This window comes from Rana temporaria, chromosome 2, assembly GCF_905171775.1.
Source record: "Rana temporaria chromosome 2, aRanTem1.1, whole genome shotgun sequence".
NCBI lineage: Eukaryota > Metazoa > Chordata > Amphibia > Anura > Ranidae > Rana > Rana temporaria.
This window is the reverse complement of record NC_053490.1, coordinates 120,616,965-120,630,794: the sequence shown is the minus strand read 5'-3', so window position 1 is coordinate 120,630,794 and position 13,830 is coordinate 120,616,965.

The window sequence follows — 13,830 nt, the reverse complement described above, 5'->3', positions numbered from 1 at the left end:
TTTACGCTGGCCGCTAGGGGCTACACGCTGATTTACGCCTAGAAATATGTAAATCAGCTAGATACGCCAATTCGCATTACAGATATGCCGTTTACGTTAGGCTTTTTCCGGCGTAAAGTTACCCCTGCTATATGAGGCGTATATGAGGCGTACCAATGTTAAGTATGGACGTCGGGCCAGCGTAAAATTTTCCGTCGATTACGTCGTTTGCGTAAGTCGTTCGCGAATAGGGCTGTGCGTAATTTACGTTCACGTCGAAAGTATTGGCTTTTTGCGGGTTAATTTGGAGCATGCGCACTGGGATACTTTCACGGACGGCACATGCGCCGTTCGGAGAAAGCGTCATTTACGTGGGGTCACAATACATTTACATAATACACGCCCACATCTTCCACATTTGAATGAGGTGGGCTTACGCCGGCCTATTTACGCTACGCCGCCGCAACTTTGCTTTGAGAATACTGCACTTGCCTGTCAAAGTTGCTGAGGTGTAACGTAAATAGGATACGTTACGCCCGCACAAAGATGCGCTCTCCTACATGAATCCGGGCCTATATCTACAACTCATGATACATTAAATGTGTTACTAAACCCACAACAGTAAAATCTGTCTGTATATGCAACATAGCATGCTTGTTTTACTCACTGTGGAACTTAAAGGGTTAATCCTCTGCATTGTGGAAAAAGCCTGTTTTATCCTCTATCCACAGATCCTTCCCTTCTTGCATTGTATTGGGAAGACTAGCTAACACAGAGAGAGTGGCAAACCTGCAAATGCTCAGTTGTGTCCTTTATGCTGGAGAGAGCATTTACTTGTTCTCAGAGCTAGCCAGATCACATGATATTGGCATCACACATGTGGGCGTGTATACAGGCTGCAGTGGAAATCTCCTTCTACCTGAACTCTCAGCATTGGAGAAACTGTGCAGTTTATCCATGACCGTGGTATACAGAACAGCCAAAAAGGTATGTAGTGCCAATATTTTAATGTTAAAATAAGAATTATAAGCTGTGGGCACTGTGGGGGGGGGGTGATCTATTTTCATATTACTGTTTTTAGTAACACTTTAATGATCAGTGCTTGTTACACATGTGGAAGAAATTCCCCCTAACAGATAGCTAAAAAGATCAATGGAACTTATCTGACAGGCAAGAATTGTCCTTAGCAACCTCTGGAGGAACCCTAGGGTTCCATGAAACATTAGTTGGGAACCCCTGGGATGTCTTTTATAAAAAATTGCTGACTAACTTGAAACAGAAGAGGGGTTCAGGGATCGGGATACTTCAAACAATAGCAAAAAATTAAAGGAGGACTGCATCTCATTAATCCTCTTTAAGCAGCCTATCTTGGGGGTAACAGGGGTTGACCAGTATATCTATGTAAGAGCAATCCCAGTCCATATAGCATCCTCTGGCACTTAGTTCCCTTCTAGCACATGCACACCCAGGAGTCCACAGCAAGGTCTTTGCTCACAATATCGCAGAAGCTGTCTACCACCCAGCATCCACAGTTAGATCCCCAGTGAGGGAGAGAAAAAAACCTTCTCCAAATCCTTTAGTAGTCTTCTCCAGGCCCTCAGCCCAGCATCTGCTGAGGCCCAGACTGCAATTTCTTCTCTTTCAGGGGCTGCACTTTCAGGGGAACTGGAACCCTCTCTGGAGGGGAAAGAGCACTCTGAAAAGGCCTCCCAAACATTTATCACTTCCTTAGACACATTCTGGACCTCTCCTTCCAGGGATTGGCTGAGGCATGATAAACATTCATACTGGGCATTTGACTCTCCCTGGCCTATATTCTGGAAACTTCTATCAGAAGCAGATGAGAGAAATTAAACACCCAGCTTGGAAACCTTCATAAGACAAAAAAATAATAGATCACTGCTCCACCCACTACAGTGAATCCTAACAATACTAAACTTAGCCTAGCAATTTAACCAGAGGAGGGTGCTACATGTTATTTGTAAAAGTAATATTTATAGCCAGGTGCCATGTTTTTATCTCTCATTGGTTTTTCATGCTGAAAATAATATCTGTTGAAGCCGAATTCCAGGAAAACAGCTAAATATACAGATGGCATACATATATGGTAGCTCTTTTTATCAGCAAATGGATTGCATTTACGTCCTGAGATATACACAGCTGCAGTGGCGGCTGGTGCTCAAAATTTTTGGGGGGGCACAAACGAAAAAAAAATTGCAGCCTCACTGTGCCCATCAAATGCAGCCACTGTGCCATCAATTGTCACCACTGTGCCATGCCATCAAACGCAGCCACTGTGCCATTAATTGTCACCACTGTGCCATGCCATCAAACGCAGCCACTGTGCCATTAATTGTCACCACTGTGCCATCAATTCGCACCACTGTGCCATGCCATTAAACGCAGCCACTGTGACATTAATTGTCACCACTGTGCTATGCCATCAAACGCAGCCACTGTGCCATTAATTGTCACCACTATGCCATGCCAGCAAACGCAGCCACTGTGCCATCAATTCGCACCACTGTGCCATGCCATCAAACGCACCCACTGTGCCATCAATTGTCACCACTGTGCCATGCCATCAAACGCAGCCACTGTGCCATGCCATCAAACACAGCCACTGTGCCATCAATTGTCACCACTGTGCCCTTTAATTGTCACCGCTGTGCCCTTTAATTGTCACCGCTGTGCCCTTTAATTGTCGCCGATGTGCCCTTTAATTGTCCCCACTGTGCCCATTGTCCCCACTGTGCCTATTGTCGCCACTGTGCCCATTTATGTCACTGACTGTGCCCTTCGTTGCCGCTGTGCCCTGTAAAGTGCCCCTTTCCCCCCCAGCCCGGCACTTACCTTTACTGGAGTCAGCCATCCATGTCCCTCGATGTCTTCTACCGCCCTCGATGACTGACAGGCGTCTCAGCCAATCAGGTTACCGGTAGCCAGATACGGCCAACCTGATTGGCTGAGACGCCTGTCAGTCTTATACAAGGAGCGCATCCCTAGTGCGTTCCTTGTAAAAGCTTCCGGGACCCAAGGGCTGTACTCAGAAAAGCCTATCAGAGCCGTTGGCTCTGATAGGCACTTCCGTTCCGTACAGCCAACCAGCTGCCGTTATTCAGATGGCCGGACATGAGCGCCGACCATCTGAATAGAACAGCGGCAGCGGCGATAATAACATAGATTCGTGCAATGCATGAATCTATGTTATTAGACTCAGTGACGTTGAGAGCCAGAGGGGGCGGCTCTCCAGCGCCCTCTATGGACGAACCGCCACTGCACAGCTGTGACACACAGCACAGCCCTTACAGGTCTAGTCTTTCCCTCCAGCCTAAGACTAAACAGTAAAAAGTGCCACTGTATATTGATCAGTTGATCATCTCTCTGTCACTCAGCTCTCACCTGTTATGAGCATACACCAGTGATGGTGAATCTGGCACCCCAGATGTTTTGGATCTACATTTCCCATGATGCTCATGCACTCTTCAGTGTGGTTGAGCATCATGGGAAATGTAGTTCCAAAACATCTGTGGTGCCAAGGTTTGCCATCACTGGTATACACATTGTTAGCGCATGAGTATGCTAACTCTCCTTCATCCAGTCTAAGTTGTGCTGTACAGTAGACTATAGGAGGGCAATGCTAAGCCAAATTCAGGTCCTTACATGGCTCGCATCAAAAAAACTACATGAAATGATGCATTAAAAAGTTGTATTGCAATAATAGTAATATTGCTAGGCCCACTCTCCCACATCTACTTGGATCTACAGGGATTAAAACCTTTATAGCTGCACCTTGTGTTATTCATCCGCATGAGATGTGCATTTGTCATGTAGTTTAACCACTTGACCACCAGGCACGTAAACCCCCTTAATAACCAGACCAATTTTCAGCTTTCGGTGCTCTCACAATTTGAATGACAATTACTCAGTCATACAACACTGTACCCAAATGAAATTTTCGTCCTTTTTTTCACACAAATAGAGCTTTCTTTTGGTGGTATTTAATCACCGTTGGGTTTTTTATTTTTTGCGCTATAAAAGAAAAAAGACTGAAAATTCTGTAAAAAAAAATAATTTTTATTTGTTTCTGTTATAAAATTTGGCAAATTTAGTATTTTTTCTTCATTCTTTTGCATAAATGTGAAAGATGAAGTTACGCCGAGTAAATAGATACCCAACATGTCACCCTTCAAAATTGCACACGCTCGTGGAATGGCGCCAAACTTCGCTACTTAAAAATCCCCATAGACGACGTTGCAGGGTATTGCGGAGTATTGTGGGGTATTGCGGAGTATTGTGGGGTATTGCGGAGTATTGTGGGGTATTGCAGGGTATTGCGGAGTATTGCGGGGTATTGTGGGGTATTGTGGGGTATTGCGGAGTATTGCGGGGTATTGCGGGGTATTGCGGAGTATTGCGGGGTATTGCGGGGTATTGCAGAGTATTGCGGGGTATTGCGGAGTATTGCGGGGTATTGCGGGGTATTGCGGAGTATTGCGGGGCATTGCGGAGTATTGCGGGGCATTGCGGAGTATTGCGGGGCATTGCGGAGTATTGCGGGCATTGCAGAGTATTTTGGGGTATTGCAGAGTATTTTGGGGTATTGCACAGTGTGGGGGCATTGCAGAGTGTGGGGGCATTGCAGAGTATTTTGGGGTATTGCACAGTGTGGGGGCATTGCAGAGTGTGGGGGCATTGCAGAGTGTGGGGGCATTGCAGAGTGTGGAGGCATTGCAGAGTGTGGGGGCATTGCAGAGTATGGCTGGTACTGCAGAGTATTGCACAGGGAAGGATCGATGGCTGGATCTGTGACTGCATGTGTCACAGATCCAGCCCGAAGCAGCAGCAGCAGCTGCTGCTGCTTCCGCTCTCTCCCCTCTCCTCTCTCACACTGTACCGTTCGGTACAGAGAGGAGAGGGAGGAACCGGCGTCATCACATGACGCCGGTTTGTTTACTAGTGATCGCTCCGTCATTGGACGGAGCGATCACGTGGTAAATCGCCGCTGTCAGCGGCGATTTACCGTGATCCGTGATCAGCCGGGTCCGGAGGGAGCGCGACTCTGGGAGGACGTACATTGACGCCCTCCCAGAGTTAAGCAACCGCCTTGTAGACGTATTTCGTCTATAGGGCGGTTGCTAACTGGTTAATGGTGTCATTTGTTGCCTTGTACGCACAGTCTATGGTAGAATAAATCTTCACATTCCTTTGTCAACAATTTCTGTTTGTATTCAAACATGAGGCATGTGTCATGGCACTGCACAGGTTAATGCATGACCTCTGCCTGTAGTTCAAGAACTGAAACTTCCTGTAGAGAAACTATATATCCCACAATCCCTGAGTCTCTCTGTATAGCACTGGTGCAGGTGTAGTAATTAGATCAGACACAGCCACAAACAGACAGGGCATCACCATACTGAAGGAGATGTGTTTTCATAACATTAGCAACCCCACATGTGTGATGCAACACAGAGCGGATAGCTAGGCATGGATTTGACTCCTGCCTGACCCCAAACAGATACTTGTCTTGACATTTGGTGAATAGGGACAAGCTAAGTAAATGAATACATGGACCTAGAAGCAGTGCTGGGACAAAGTCATCTAGCGCCCAGGGTAAAGATGCCAAACTGTGCCCCTATCCCCCATTCATGATGTGCAAGCTTAGGTGATCCTACACCCAGCAGTCACTTACTTGTTAAAATCACTGCCGCTGTCACTACTCCTGTCAGTCTTGGAACAGAAGGAAGGTGCCCAGTCCTTACAGTATACCATTGCGCCCAGGACAACTGACCCTCCCGCCCACCCCTTGTCGAAGCCCTGCCTAGAGGAATCGATCAGCCATGACACTACAAACTGGGTAAGACTAACCCTAAGGTAGAACAAACATACAACACAGGGAATATAACTACACTAATACCTAGTTAAAACAATGAAAAACATTTAAAAAGTGTACACTACCATTTACGACGATCCAAGATTTAACCAACAGTGGCACTAATTGGTTAACTGTCACACCCTGGTATGATACAATTCACTGAGCAATGTAAAGGGACAATGGTTTCATTCTTGCCTAGGATGGAGTTATGAGAGAGGAGACTCTGTCCAAGTTAATACCCTGAAGGGCTGGAAGCAGCTGGAGGATTTATTCTGGAAATTTCCATTAGGGTTAAAAGCAAAATGGAAATCAATATATTACTCATAACATCCAATCAGGTTTTGGTTTGCATTTTCCAACCTTCTCTACAGAAATGAATCCCATTGGTTACTATGGCACTACTTTCACAATTTCTTCCCTCCAGACATTTTATGTCAGTTCCAATTATAGCAAAATAGGGTTGTTGGCTTCAGCTTTTGAAGAACTCCATCGAAAAATCATAATCACAGGGTCTCAATCATATGCCTTCCACATGTGTTCAACAGTTTTCCACTAGAAATCATGGTAATAATATTTACCCACCCTGCTGATGAGTGAATGCAGAAAAAATGGCTACTGAAGTTCTCCTACATAGTCCACTGCTTCTAAGACTAAACCTTTTATTTTATTTTTTTTAGTTTAGGTTTCCCCAGAGTTTACTGAATGTGGTAAAAAATCACTTTCCAAGGGATATCCAAGCACATGGCAGGAAAATAAAAATGCAGATTTTTGATTGCACATGAATGATTGGATGGTGGAAGTCAACAGCATTTCCCTTCATTCATCAAGCTCTGAGGAAATTTCTCTTATTTTCTTTAGTAAATCCACCCCAATGTATCTATTTGTCTGGAGTTCTAGTTAAAGAGTTCATATTCACAACTAGGATGTGTACACTATCCACTAAAATTTTAAGCTACTTTGTATACTAGCCACGTGGATCTGAAAATCTGTATGCCTCAACTCAACTTTCTATTGGGGGAATTCCTTACAAATGTTAGAAGTCTAAGGCCCCTTTCACATTGGGCAGTGGAGGTGCGGTGACGGTATAGCGGCGCTACTTTTAGCGCCGCTATACCGTCTTATTTACCACGATATTCGGGCGCTAGCGGTGCGGTTTTAACCCCAGCTAGCGGCAGAAAAAGGGTTAATACCGCCCGCAATGCGCCTCTGCAGAGGCGCATTGCGGGCAGTATTACCGCGGTTTCCCATTGATTTCAATGGGAATGCGCGGTATAGGAGCGGTAAACACCCCGCTCCTATACCGCTACAAAGATGCCGCTAGCAGGACTTTTGGAGCGGTCCTGCTAGCGCACCGCTTCAGTGTGAAAGCCTTCGGGCTTTCACATTGAAGCCTGCAGGGCATGATTTTTTCATGCGGTATAGCAGCGCTATTTTTAGCGATGTACCGCATGAAAAACGCCTCAATGTGAAAGGGGCCTACAAAAAAAAACAGACTGAAAATCAGGATGCTAAGTCATAGAAATCCACCGACTGAGACATTATATCAACTGAACGACAAAGCAGGCATGTTGCAGTTTATACATTTACACTCATATTATATATTTATAGTTTATATAGAATAATTTACACAATATATTCATTTATACACTCAACTTAAAGGGGTTGTAAAGGTAAAAAAAAAAATACCTAAATAGCTTCCTTTACCTTAGTGCAGTCCTCGTTCACTTACCTCATCCTTCCATTTTGCTTTTAAATGTCCTTATTTCTTCTGAGAAATCCTCACTTCCTGTTCTTGTGTAACTACACGCAGCAATGCGAGGCTTTCTCCCTGGTGTGGAGAAAGCCTCTTGAGGGGGGAGGGGGCGAGCAGGCAAGTCAGGACACTCTCTACTTTGCAGATAGAGAAAAGAGCTGTGTATTAGGGGACATCCTGCTTGCCCCCTCAGAAGGCTTTCTCCACACCAGGGAGAAAGCCTTGCATTACTGTGTGGAGTTACAGACAGAAGAACAGGAAGTGAGGATTTCTCAGAAGAAATAAGGACATTTAAAAGCAAAATTGAAAGATGAGGTAAGTGAAGGAGGACTGCACTAAGGTAAAGGAAGCAATTTAGGGAATTTTTAACCTGCTCCATTAATGACTCCCTATTTGTCCTTTAATATTTTGCTCACTTAAAGCGGAGTTCCGGCCACAATTTCACTTTTTAAATATAAATACCCCTGTAATACACAAGCTTAATGTATTCTAGTAAAGTTAGTCTGTAAACTAAGGTCCGTTTTGTTAGGTTGTTACAGCATTTAGACACTTTATAAAATAGAAATTGACTGGGGCCATCTTAAGTTTGGGTATCATGAAGCCAGACTGTATGACTTCCTGGATTTCAGCCTTGCAGATCTCGCACATGCTCAGTGCTGCACAAGCAGTGTCAGATCAGGTTTCAGCACCTGTGCTGTCCAAGTCACATGATTCTTTGAGACTGGGGAGTGCACAGACTCCTGGAAAGTTACACCCACTACATTCCCAGGAGTCTGTGCGGTGTAGGTTAGGAAGCATTAAGCACCTAGGTGCAGGAAGTGGGAAGATCAACTATTCTACCTAGCAACAACACTTTGAAGGCATCTAAAAAAAAAAGTTTTTTTCGTAAAGGACTAATGACATTTTTTTAAAACTACTGATGTAATGTTATATTTATGGGTGGAACTCCACTTTAATGAACATATTAAAAATTAATAGGATCAGAAATATAGTAAGTCTTTCCTATAGTTCTTTTTATATTTTTAAACATCAGCCAGTAAATAATGCATTGCATTTCAAATTAGGGGACAGAGCTGTTCACACCTCTAGACTTCAGGTGAGCTCTTTTTAAGGCACTTACTGAAAAGGAACATCTGGTGAACAGCTGGCAAGTAACTGAAGCCTAACTCAAAGTATTGCAATGATACCGATATTAGTGTTGACTTGAGATGCTACTGTTTATCTGTGAAAAGATACCAACCATAAGTTCCAGAGGCTTGCAACTATATTTAAACCAGTGATCAATAACATGAAAATATATCAATGATAAATTCAATTAAAAAAATTAGAGCAAACACATCTAATAAAATAATGTGAAAGAGAAAGTCCAATGCCAAAAAAATATGTGAACATCAACAGAAAGTTCTTAATCATGAAAAATGAGTGCCTCAAAAAATAATCCAAGTGTCACCGATCACAATTCAGTGTTGAATCCAGAGATGCAAACAAACTCCACCACCATGTGCAATGGCGGCTCATCTCCAGTCCAAAGACCACAAGCATCAAACTGCTGGAGCCATCTCCATAGGATGTAGTCAGTCTCAAATCATTGCACATAAAATAAGGGAAAGAAACCTCCTCATGGTGTAGTAATAAGTGTAATTTATTAAAAAGACAGTGGGCTAGATTCAGGTAGGGGGACGTAAGTTTGTGCGGGCGTAGCGTATGTTATTTATGCTACGCCGCCGCAATTTAGAGAGGCAAGTGCAGTATTCACAAAGCACTTGCTCCGTAAGTTGCGGCGGCATAGCGTAAATCTGCCGGTGTAAGCGCGCCGAATTCAAATTGTCAAGAGGTGGGCGTATTTTATGTAAATAAAACATGACCCCACGTACATGAAGTTTCTCACGAACGGCGCATGCGCCGTCCGTGAACGTATCCCAGTGCGTATGCTCCTAATCACGTCGCAAATAGTCAATGCTTTCGACATGAACGTAATTTACGCAAAGCCCTATTCGCGAACGACTTACGCAAACGACGTAAACAAAGCAAAATTCGACGCTGGCCCGACGTCCATACTTAACATTGGCTATGCCTCATATAGCAGGAGTAACGTTACGCCGGAAAAAGCCTTACGCAAACGACGTAAAAAAATCCGCCTTGCGCACGTACGTTTCTGAATCGGCGTATCCAGCTCATTTGCATATTCTACGCTGAAATCGTAAAATAGCAACTAAGAGACTTACGCCAGTCGGATCTTAGCCTAATTTCGGCTTAGCTTAATTTCTTGCTTTCTGAATACAGAAAGAAGATACGCCGGCGCAGCTTTGAATTTACGCGGCGTATCAATAGAAATTCTTGCTGAATCTAGCCCAATGTGTAGACTAATGCCGCGTACACACGATCGGATTTTCCGTCGGAAAAACCTTGGATGGTTTCTACGACGATGCCAAGAAAATGTTCAATGCTTCCGAGCATGCGTCAAATTGTTTCCGAGCATGCGTCGGAATTGCTACAGGCAATCGGATTTTCTGTGTGTTTCTGTAATACAATTGTGCCAAATACCTTCGTTATAGCGCCGCTCTGCGCTTCTGTGACCTGCCGGAGCTCTCTTCCCAATCCCTGCATTTACAGTATATTACAGAAACACACACATTATACATTATATACTACTGTAGCAGAGTATATTATAAGATTTTACAAGCATTTTGAACTAGGGCAGCCCTCCTGGAAAATAATGCTAGGTCTTATTTTCGGGGGAAACATGGTAGACAACACTAGCATAGGTGCAAAGTAGAACTCACTTTATTCTAAACTCACACATAATATACATACCACACAAAATCACATTATCTTAAAGCGGAGGTCCACCCAAATTTTATTTTTTTTAAAAGCCAGCAGCTATTAATACTGCAGCTGTTGACTTGAAAATGGACACGTACCTGTCCAGCGCGCCCGTGATGTCGGCAGCCACTCGTCTCTCGGCTGCCCCGCCGCCATCCTCGGTGAGGGAATCAGGAAGTGAAGCGCTGCGGCTTCACTGCCCGGTTCCCTACTGCGAATGCACAAGCCACGTGGCGCGCCCTCACTGGTCCCTGCTGTCTTCTGGGACCAGTGTGTTTCCCAGAAGACAGAGGGGGTGACGCGAAGGGGCGTAAATCCCGCGGCAGTCTATTCCCGGAAGTGGGTGCAAATACCTGTATTATACAGGTATCTGCACCCCCTCCCCCCTGAAAGGTTCCAAATGTGACACCGGAGAGGGGGAGGGTTCCGAAAAGCGGAAGTTCACTTTTTGTGTGGACCTCCACTTTAAGCAATTAGCACATCTAAGGAACAGCCAACATAAAAACAGTTTGCTAATCCACATCTAGCAAATATAAGCTGACAGTGATCTAATTAACAACCTAGACAATCCTAGTTGACTCAGGTCATTGTCCACCCAGACCGTTGGGCACCGGTATTTAAGAGGACCCAGGGCTGTCCAAATCTCATTAACTAGCTTTCTTTTCACATACATCTCAGTATGTTTAAAGTTGGCAGAGACCTTCATGGCTTCCTTGACTGTTAAATGTGATAATGTCCTCTTGCATTATATAACATGACATCTTTCTAAATGCTTGTAGCTCCCTCAAATGCCAGGGCCTGTAGTCAGTAGGCAAGAGGCTACCCTGCAGTCCCCTCCAAAAGCCTCTGTCCCAGTTGGGTCTGCCACAATATAATTTTAGTTCCAAAATGCTGTATAGCTGGTATACCTGTCACACAGCAATTTGTCACCTCTTCCTATTCCTTCTTGATAGCAGCTTTCAATATACTTTGGGCTCTTTCAGACAGGAAGTACAGCTTACCGCTCTCTGAAAAGTGATCTGCCATGGATTGATTTTCACAGGGCAATATAGCAGTGGTTGCATGCGTTCAGTAGGCACTACTGCAAAAGCCTACTAGTCTCTCCATGACCAAGTGATTCTTCTACCTAGTTGACTGCTATACGTTTCCAGCGTTTATAGGACAATGTATATAGGATCATTTAATACTACCCTCCCTTATATATCTTACACAACGTTTTATATAATTTAATAATTCACAGACTCAAATCTGGCACTTGCTGGTTATCCTAGCACCTTGTTACCCGCACATTTACAGTCAGCTGAATCTGGCTTTCACTGGCTATTGCTCAGCTCTGCTGCTTCCCATCCCACTGGGAGTAATTGGAAGGCGTCCTTATACTTTTGTTTTGGTTCAGTTGTTGACGGAATTGGTAAGCACACAGTTACCTTGCTCTATCTCTTTATACTATCAAGAATGTATAATGGATTACAATATATTGTGCTATGATGTACTAATGGCGTATTTTTATGTCACACACAGACCACTAAACTCAGAAAGACTAAGTTGCAAGCCCTGACGAAGCACGATAGTGCGAAACTAGTCGGCAATCTGCATACTATTTTCTATTCTCATTCGTTGTAACTATTGTGGTCATATCCATACAACTATTGTTTTATATGAAAATATTTTCTATGTAAATTAAACTTTTTGATATATTTCTAACCTACGTGTTTGGTGTGTTTACCGTAATACTACGACTAGCATCTCACGTAAAAATCCCTATATTTGAAAGAGAAGCTCTCTCTACCTTATATGTGCCTTTTGTTTTACTGCAAAAGCCTGTTTTTTTTTTCTTTTTTTTTTTCTTTCAGATTGCTGAACAGCAATTTTACATTGTGACACTGCACCGCAACTGTGAGCCAAACATTTGATCTCAATAGGCGAGTTTGACAGGCAGTGCAGAGTTAAAACTGCCATACTTGCTAAGCAAAGCATCACTGCCAAGACATGTGTAGAGCCCGCTCAGAATTCTGGTGGGGGTTGGTAAAACCGGGTTCCTGCCCCCTGACAACCAGTGTAAAAGATCCCTTACACTAAGGCTTCTCCACGCCCCCTCCCCTTTTATAATCTGGCAGCTGGCTTATCCAAAAGCCCTTTTTGGCCATATTAAGCCTGCTGGCTATTACTTAGAGGCTGCAGAGTGCATTATGATTTTAGGAAAATTCTCCCAGGCATAACTGCACATAAATGTGTTGGGACTACCAACAGAACCAGCAGAATTCACACAACACACAGTAGAGGCGAACCGGAACCTTATCCATATTGAGAATATGTTCTATATATAAAAATTAATACTGATACAGTGATCTGGCAGCAACCTGTTTTTGCATACATCACTCAAAAACACAGTGCTTTTTACAATGCTGAAGTTCAAAGAGAATTGTAAGAAGCTAAGGAGCCAAAAAGTCAGCCTTTGATCCATAGTTATGAAAAGTATTTCCTACTGCCTTCATGTTTCTATTTTATTGCAGATGAACATATGAATGCTTAAAAATAGTACAATGCAAAAGAAAAGCTTAACCACAAAACAATTAGAATGCCAGGATTTTGTTTAGGATAAATACGGTCTTAAGCCTCGTACACACGACCGAGGAACTCGACGGGCGAAACACATCGTTTTGCTCGTCGAGTTCCTTGTTAGGCTGTCGAGGATCTCGGCGAGCCAAATTTTTCCATTGCCGTCGAGGAAAAAGAAGACATGCTCTCTTTTTGGCTCGACGAGATCCTCGACAGTTTCCTCGTCGAAAAGTGTACACACGACTGGTTTCCTCGGCAAAAAAAAAAAAACAGCAAGTTTCTTGCTGTTTTTTGCCGAGAAACTCGGTCGTGTGTACGAGGCTTAACAGTACCTTGAAAAGTGATATTCATCCATCATCACTGATACTGCAAATAAGGTTACCCTGGCAAATACTGAATGAGAATCTATTACTGATTATCTCTCTAATGGTAAAATGTGTGTATGAGATTTAAGCCAAACCATGTCCAGTAATTTTTCTCTAGTTTTGGATAGAGTGGAGAAGGAATAAATGCTCTGTCCGGTTATAACAGCCACCTGGGGCACCATTAGGGCTCATTTACGCTTCAAAACGTGGCACTGGACACACTTTTTTTGAATGGCAATCAAAGCGCCTGTCACTAAATAAAATGGTGAGCTTACAGTCCTGTTCACAAGTTGTGTTTGCTTTGCTTCAAAAATTATACCCCATGTTGCATCCCATTGGTGCTTTAAAGCATCTTGAAAGCCTCCTTAGAAGTCTATGACAAAGCGCACTTAAAGGGTTTGTAAACCCTCATTTGGGGGGGAATAACAAACATGCCTATATTTACCCGCTCTGTGCAATCTTTTTGCACAGAGTAC